Genomic DNA, 8049 nt, shown 5'->3' on the forward strand with positions numbered 1-8049 from the left:
TCTCAGCTTAAGCACACATCCCTAGTCCCTACACAAACACAGATCCTGATGTGGAGGAGTGCCTCCATGATGTTTAGGTCTAGTCTACATACTGTTTTGTACCAATTCAATTATTTCAGTTAGGGACTTGCATTCTTATTGAAATAATGAACTCTGTACAATCCCTCCTGTGGATGTAGCTATACTGTTACACTTTACTCCTCTTACAAGAAGAAACTATACTAATTTAACTACATGTGCAGTAGAGGGGCTGTATCACTAACTATATATGGTGTAATGTGTGCGTAGCCAAGTCCTTAGTCCCACAGTAGGTAAAAGATGTAGAGTCTCTCATGCACAGCCTCTTCTCTTCCCAGCCCCTTCCACACAGCACAGCCAGGGTGCTTCAGTTGCACTTAGCCTTTCTGTAGCCACATTACGGGAGCCAGTGAATTTCACTCCTAAGGATAGACTGAATCCTGCTAGGGCAGTAAAGTACAGACTGCAACTCCCTGCACGAGCAGATACCAGTGCATTTCAGACCAAGGATTCAGTCTCAGGGAAGGTGGCAATGTTTGCACTACCCGTGCTCATGATGTGTACTACCTTATAGTTGAGACTCCATTGGATCTCCACCAGCAGGCATTGCATGTGAATCACCACTCCCACTGACCATCCCTGGCCACATTCTAAGGCCATGGCTACACTTACAGTTCTGCAGCGCTGGTAGTTACAGCTGTGTTAATACAGCTGTGTAGGGCCAGCGCTGCAGTGTGGCCGCACTGACGGCTACCAGCGCTGCAGTGTGGCCACATTTGCAGCATTTGCAGCGCTGTTGGGAGTGGTGCATTGTGGGCAGCTATCCCAGCAATCAAGTGGCTGCAACGTGCTTTTCAAAAGAGGGGGGTGGGGTGGAATGTGACAGGGAGCGTGGGAGAGACAGAGAGATTGGATTTTTGGATCTGACACTGTTCTCAGCTCCGTGCCTTGCAAGTTCTAAGGACTGGAAGACACACAGTGCCTACCTTCAATCATTTTAAAAGTTCTGACCCCTTCCCCCACCCCTCTCTCATTCACTAAATGCAAATTATGCACTCCTAAATAGCCGTCAGACCAGATAAGCATCTGCTCAACATGGACTTCCCCCTCCCCCTCTGCCGTGTGAGCGTGCTGTTTCTCTCTTCAATCAAACAGCTGTGGACATTCCAAAGTAATTCCCCTGCCTGCCTCCGCTCGCTCAGCAAACAGGAGCTGTGTTTGTTTTTTAAATAAGCAGTTTGGCTGAACTCCGAGCTCCCCCTTTCTTCCGGTTTGTTGTGGACAGGAATTCTGAGATACCTCCTTATACCCCGGAGGTCAATAAAAGCACTGGTGGGGTCGACACTTGCTGACCAGCTCTGGATCACCAGCGCTGGAATCGCTACACCCGAGGCTCGACCGGGTGTACAGCCAGCGCTGCAATCAGGGAGTTGCATCGCTGGCCGTGCTTTGCAAGTGTGGCCACATCCTAAGTTGCAGCGCTGTAAACCCCTCACCAGCGCTGCAACTATCTAGTGTAGCCATGGCCTAAGTTGTGCTGGCATGCTGTATGCTCCCCTCTCCAACACCACACTGCAAGATTTAATGGTGTAAATCAATGCTTCTCCATGTGGACTTTCTGTGGTCAGGAACTCTATGACATGGGTTATACTGTGCAATGTCAGATGGAAACTTAACAGCAGAGCCAGGAGCTGGGGAGTGAGGGTGTCAGTGACTGAGCTGGTGACTGGTTGGAGTGTAGGATCCATTTCCGATTAATTTTAGTTGTTAAAAGTTTAACCACCCCATAAATAGCTGTCACACTGTACTTCTGAGAAACATCAAGGTTGATTTCATGACCAACACATGACTGAATAGAAAAGATCCTGATGCAGTTCTAATTTACAACATTTGGAAAATAATCAAGATAAATACAACGTATTTTAAAATATCTGACTGTGTTTCCCATTTACAATTTTAAAAGTATTGTAAGTCAATAAGTGGGTTATTACTTTCGGTTCAAATCCCTGAGCTCAAGAGTCGGTGCTTTTGCTACAATAGTTTAATGTCCTGGGTAACTGCATCTGAGCAGATATTTGCTATTGTTTTGCTTATCTGGGATAGAACACAGGGAATGTTCATCAAATAATATAGAAAACAGCAGTTTCTCAGTCACTGTTAGTTTTGAACTCTGAAGGGCCGCTTACCTCAAGCCCTAACGATCTAAGATACTCACCGAAATTACCCATCATATCATCTGTTTAGTTATCTCTAAAGGGCCTGTCACTTGGTACCTAGGTGCCTGCACTCAGGACCAGGAACTGAAAGCACCAGCTGAGTGTGCACGGCCCGAGCAGGGCAGAACATTTCTGCTTTTTCACATGCAAGGTGGTGTATTTCCTGCAGCCTCTTTGGGACGCTGGCCAGTGAGACGCAAGCCGAGTAAATGGCAAAGCCATGCTCGTTTGAACCCACACAGTACCCAGGGCGCGTCTGGTCATCAAGACCAACCCCCCATCTACTTCGGCTCAGGGGCTCCCTTTTAAATACGCTGCCTGGGGCTGAGGCTGTGACTGATTTGGGGCTGGAATCAGATCTCGGCCCACTGGGGAGCTTGGACTCAGGGACAAACCTGCGGCTGCCCGCGGCTTCGCTCCAGCCAGAGCGCGGAAGCATTTCTCCTCCCCCGCCCTCGCAGTGGCCGGGCTCCAGAGGCTGCCCGCGCCCGCTCTGGTTCTGCCACAGGCCGCCTGAGGGAGCCTCCTGCGCGCCGGCCCGGGGGCCGCGTCCGCAGCTCAGCGCTGCCCCCTGCTGGCGGGCTGCGATCCCGCCGCGCTGACCCTTCCCTCGCCTCGGCAACGTGGCCGCGGAACTGCGAGTCAGCGGGGCCAGGGCCTGTCTCGGAGCTGCGCCACCTTCGCCCGCCCCGCCCCGGCTCCGCGGCAGCTGGAGTAGCCGGACCCCACTAGCCCAGCGCAGCCGCCTGAGGGCGCGTTCCCAGCCCGCCATGAGAGGGGCTCAGCAGTCCCGGGGCCGAGGCTGCGCTGCAGCTTTCCACGTCCCTGCACACCGGGCCGTCCGGAGCAGATCCTGGGCCCCATGCGCTGCGTGACTCCGGGCAGTAGCCTCAGGCTGCCCTGCAAGTGGGGGCCGGACGCGGGAGACCCAGGCTGTTCCCCACAGTCTGGAAGGGGGTTGGGGGTCAGGGCAGTTACACCAAGACCTGGGTGCACCCAAAGGTCCCTTCACTCCCAGTGTCACCACACACAGGAAGGAACTAAGAGCAGCTTTGTCACAGCAGCAATCAGGTGTCTCATGCTGCGCTCTTTATAGACTCACAGAACCACTGAGAGGGACCTCACCCCTCATCTAGTCTAAAGTGCAGGATTATAGCCTAGCAGTTTTGGGTGATCTCCTGGGAGCTGGGAGACTTTCCTTCAAGTCTCTATTGCAAATCATAAGGAAGAACTTTAAAAGTAGATCTCCTACATCCCAGGAGAGTGCCCTACCTGCAGGACTACTGGCAATATGGGCACACGCCACTTAACTCCAGAAGAGGGTTCACAGCCACGAATGCTTAACAAAGAGGCACCCCTCTTTGTAAATACAGGCCCCAAGTGCTCCCCCTTCAGTATTTCACTCCTGACTAGCTTAGGCAGCTCCCTGCTCAGCTTGCTGTCTCTGTGAATCCCTACAATGCATGGGGCGCCTGGGCACCTAACTCTGAGCTATGAATTCCACTAGGTGACAGGGCAACCCCTAAGACCCCTGTGTGACTCTTGCCCTTCACAGTCTAGGATGAGCTTCCACCCAAAAGCAATGCTCAAATCACCCCATCACCAACACATACCAGTTAAAGACAAACACAACCACATTATTTAGAACTATTTGGGGTCCTCAATGTCTTTCCTTCTTAGTAATTAAAAGCAAACTCAGTTATAAAAATTTTGCTGCTTCCAGCAATGAGCTCATTAACATTAATAAAGAATAAACTTGCAGTAAAAATTAACTAACACTTACCTATAGAAACACAGGATAAATAAGCAACTTAATTGTTTATTAGGAAATGTTAAAAAGAAACATCTGTTCTTCATGGATAGTATAGAAGCCCAACCTCCAGTAGTATAAGAGCTGAGAGAATAATTCATAACAAATAATTTCCTTGATAAATCTTATTTTTCTGTTTGTGGAATAGCTTACATTTGTTATTTGAAGTTATTAAATCCATTTTATATACTCCATAGTTTGCTATTAAATTCAAAATCCATAATGTGAACTCTGATTCTTAGCTGTGAGTGGGCACATAAATCTTGTGGTATTATTTCTGTTCCCTCCCTGGAGTTCAGCTCTTATGAGATTTCTGGTGTGATCAAGTTTAAAATATTATCATGACTATTCATAGAGAGTGAAAAGACATATGAAGCAAACAGAAAAGGGTGCAAGCATGGTTGTACATTGCTGGGCTGTTTCAGCAGCCTGGGCAGATAAGCAAACATCACATCCAGATCCTTTAAAGGCCTTTGACTCAGGGCTCCATTTATAATTTGTAAACAAGGGACATAAATAACACAAAAGAAAACAACTGTGCTGACAAGTGCTATCTCAGCCCCCCAAGGTTTTTCCCTTGCCTCCAAGATCCCGTGAGAAAAATCCACTCAGCTCCAATCCACCCTGTAGGTCCATCCTCCTCTTTCTTACAGATGTCATCCAGGCCATGTGGTAGGCAGGGATCCATTAGCCCTTCCCAGGGAGCTGCTTCACCTTGTCATAATGGTCAAAGCAAACTCATTTAAAAATGCAAACAAATAGCTGCAGGAAATCTTGTGCGCCCACCTCTGGGTAGCATGTAGAATGCAGAACTATTAACATACCAAAAAAAACACTACTGAATATAAATTATTTTGTTTTTCCAACATATTGATCCAGTTTTTCAAAATTAGAAAATACAGTTGTATCCATACACGTTTGTGATTGCCTAATTTTACTGAGTGAGACTCAAACTGCATTTGGAGAGTAAGACTGGGTGCAAGCAAATATCTCTGCACAAATTTATTTGTCTAACTTGAAAATGTGGCCTGTTTCTCTCTCTCATGCAAAAAGAGAAATGTATCCCTGTGCAGCACATCATCTACACATTGCATAGATCCCCCTAAAACCCTATTTTGAGAGCTTACATGAAATTTTAATGATGCAAAGGTCTCCTTTGGCCCTCTGCACAGGGGTAAATTCCACTCAAATAGCACAGAAAACTGTTGAAAAAGCAGTAGAATCCTGCACTAAATCTTACATGAACCCCCCCACACACACACACAAATTGTTACATAAACCAGAGCTCGTTTATACCTGAGAGCTCTTCTAGTTTCATATACAGTATAAGGAAGTTTAGTATAGTTGTCAATGCACAGGGGACAAAGATTGAAGACAATTCAAAGTGATTTGCTAGTTGACTGCAAAATTATTAGAATTGTGCAGTGATTGCAATATGCTGCACTCGTTCAGTGACTGGTTTATATCTGTGAGTGAAGATCTTTTTTTCTCTGCAAAGACCTAGGACATGCAAAGCAATTAACATGACAGAAAAATGATATGACAGTCCTGAGATTATATCATTGCCAAAGTGACTATGATTTAGATGCAGCTAGAAAGGGACTGTACTGGTTTCTGACTTTGATCTAATTATTGTATGACTGCAGTGATTCAGAACTTGCAATGTCATAGAAGATCTGATTTTGCAAGTCATGTAGAGCAGATACAATAGATGTAGAATAGGCTAGAAGAGTATGCTTTTCAGTTAAAAAAAGTAAATTACAATTTATGTGAGCAGTTCAGTTGCTTGCCCTACAAAAGAGGACTCATTCCTGAATATATTTAAATTTTCTAATTATTCAAATAAAAATATTTTATGTAACTGTTTAGTTACTTCCTATACATTCAGATTTTAAGGTGAGTCCTAGCAAGCACTTTCCATGTTCTTGGTGTTGTATTTACAGTAGTCTAATTTGTTCAAACAGTGGCATCAGCCCTCTGAAAATGTAACTATGTATTGTACTTCTTGGACTTTCTTTTTCTTTCTGGGCTACTCTGACATTATAAATGTATTGTCACCCCTTTGCCAAGAGGTTGCAGATCTTGGAGCCTTGCAGGTCAGGTTCCAACTGGAGAAGTCATCAGTGAGTTGAAGTCTAGGTATTTCCTTAGTGAAACATGTTTATTTCCAACATTTAGAACACTTGTCAGGGATGGTCTAGCTAATACTCAGTTCTGCCTTGAGTGCTAAAAGACCTCTCGAGATGTCTTCCAGTCCTATGATTCTATAATATATATACGCCAGTTCTTGAAAGGAGGCGGACACAAACAGTGCACAGGCAGTCTGTCCTTTTAGAAATCTCAGCTTCAACACCAATGTCAGAGAATCATAGGGCTATAAGGGATCACAAGGGTCATCTAGTCAAACCATCTGCGAAGATGCAGGATTTGTTGTGTCTAAACCAGGCCTGCACAACATACAGCCCGCAGAGGGATTCTAAATCCCACGCACATGGCGCTCTGCAGGCAGCCCAGAGCCCTTTGAATTCCGGCCGTGGCTGGGATTTAAAGGGCTCACAGCTCCCCACCACTGCAAGCAGCCCAGAGCCCTTTGAATCCCAGCCACGGGCTGGGGCTGGGATTTAAAGGGCTCAGGGCTCCCTGCGGCTGCGGGCAGCCCAGAGCCCTTTGAATCCCGGCTGCGGCTCTGGTGGCCGGGCTGGGGCTGGGATTTAAAGGGCCCAGGGCTCCCCGCGGCTGCGGGCAGCCCAGAGCCCTTTGAATCCCATCCGCGGCTGAGATTTAAAGGGCTCAGGGTTCCCCGTGGCTGCAAGCAGCCCAGAGCCCTTTGAATCTCACCTCAGCTCCGGTGGCTGGGCTGGGGCTGGGATTTAAAGGGCTCAGGCTCCCCTCAGCGGCAGGAGCTCTGGGCTCTTTAAATCCCTGCCCCAGCCCCACAAAGCTCCGGTTCCCCTGGCCGCCGGAGCCCTGGGCCCTTTAATTTGCCCCTGAGGGGTCCCAGCCACCTCTTCAGCTGGGAGCCCCTGGTTGATTTAAAATAAAGTGTCACTTCCCCACCCCCAACCTTCCTTTTTGGCCCACAGCTGTTTTGGTGGGGCTGCGCTGGGGAAGGAGGGTTTGTTTCCGCAGGGCTGGGCGGCGCTGGGTTGGGGTGTTTCCGCGGGGCCCGGAGGTGCTGGAGGGGGGGTGTTTCCGCAGGGCCAGGGAGTTTCAGCCCTCAGCTATTTTCTTTGGAGTAATGTTGCCCTCGCCGCTTTACGAGTTGTGCAGGCCTGGTCTAAACCATCCAAGACAGATGGCTATCCAGCCTTCCTTTGAAAACCTTCAGTGAAGGAGCTTCCACAACCTCCCTAGGCAGTCTGTTCCATTGTCCTATTGTTCTACAGTTAGAAAGTTTTCCTGAGATTTAATCTAAATCTGCTATACTGTAGTTTGAACCTATTGTCCCTTGTTCTGCCCTCTGCAAGAGAGAACAACTTTTCTCCATCTTTTTTATGGCAGTCTTTCAAGATTTGAAGACCAATATCATGTCCCCTCTTAATCTCCTCTTTTCCAAACAAAACATACCCAGTTCCTTCAGTCTTTGTTCATATGGCTCGCATTCCACCACATTGATCATCTTTGTCACTCACTTCTGGATCTTTTCCAGCTTCTCTACATCCTTTCTATACATTAGTGACCAGAATTGGACACACTATTATGTTAATGCAACCTATAATTGCATTTGCTTTTTTTGCTACAGCATCACGTTGTTGACTCATGTTGAGGTTGTGATGCACCACAACTCCCACATCCTTTTCAGCAGTGCTGCTGCCAAGCCAGTTATCCCCCATTCTGTATTTGTGCATTTGGTTTCGCCCCCCCTTAGTGTAGCACCTAACATTTGTCTTTGTTGAATTTCATTTTGTTGGCTACAGCTCAGTTCTACGATTTATCAAGAGCTAAAATTCAGAAGGCTTTATCTTCCAAAGTGTTGGCAATGTCTCCTGTCCCCGCCCCCATCCC

This window comes from Gopherus flavomarginatus, chromosome 9 (genome assembly GCF_025201925.1).
Source record: "Gopherus flavomarginatus isolate rGopFla2 chromosome 9, rGopFla2.mat.asm, whole genome shotgun sequence".
Taxonomy (NCBI): Eukaryota; Metazoa; Chordata; order Testudines; family Testudinidae; genus Gopherus; species Gopherus flavomarginatus.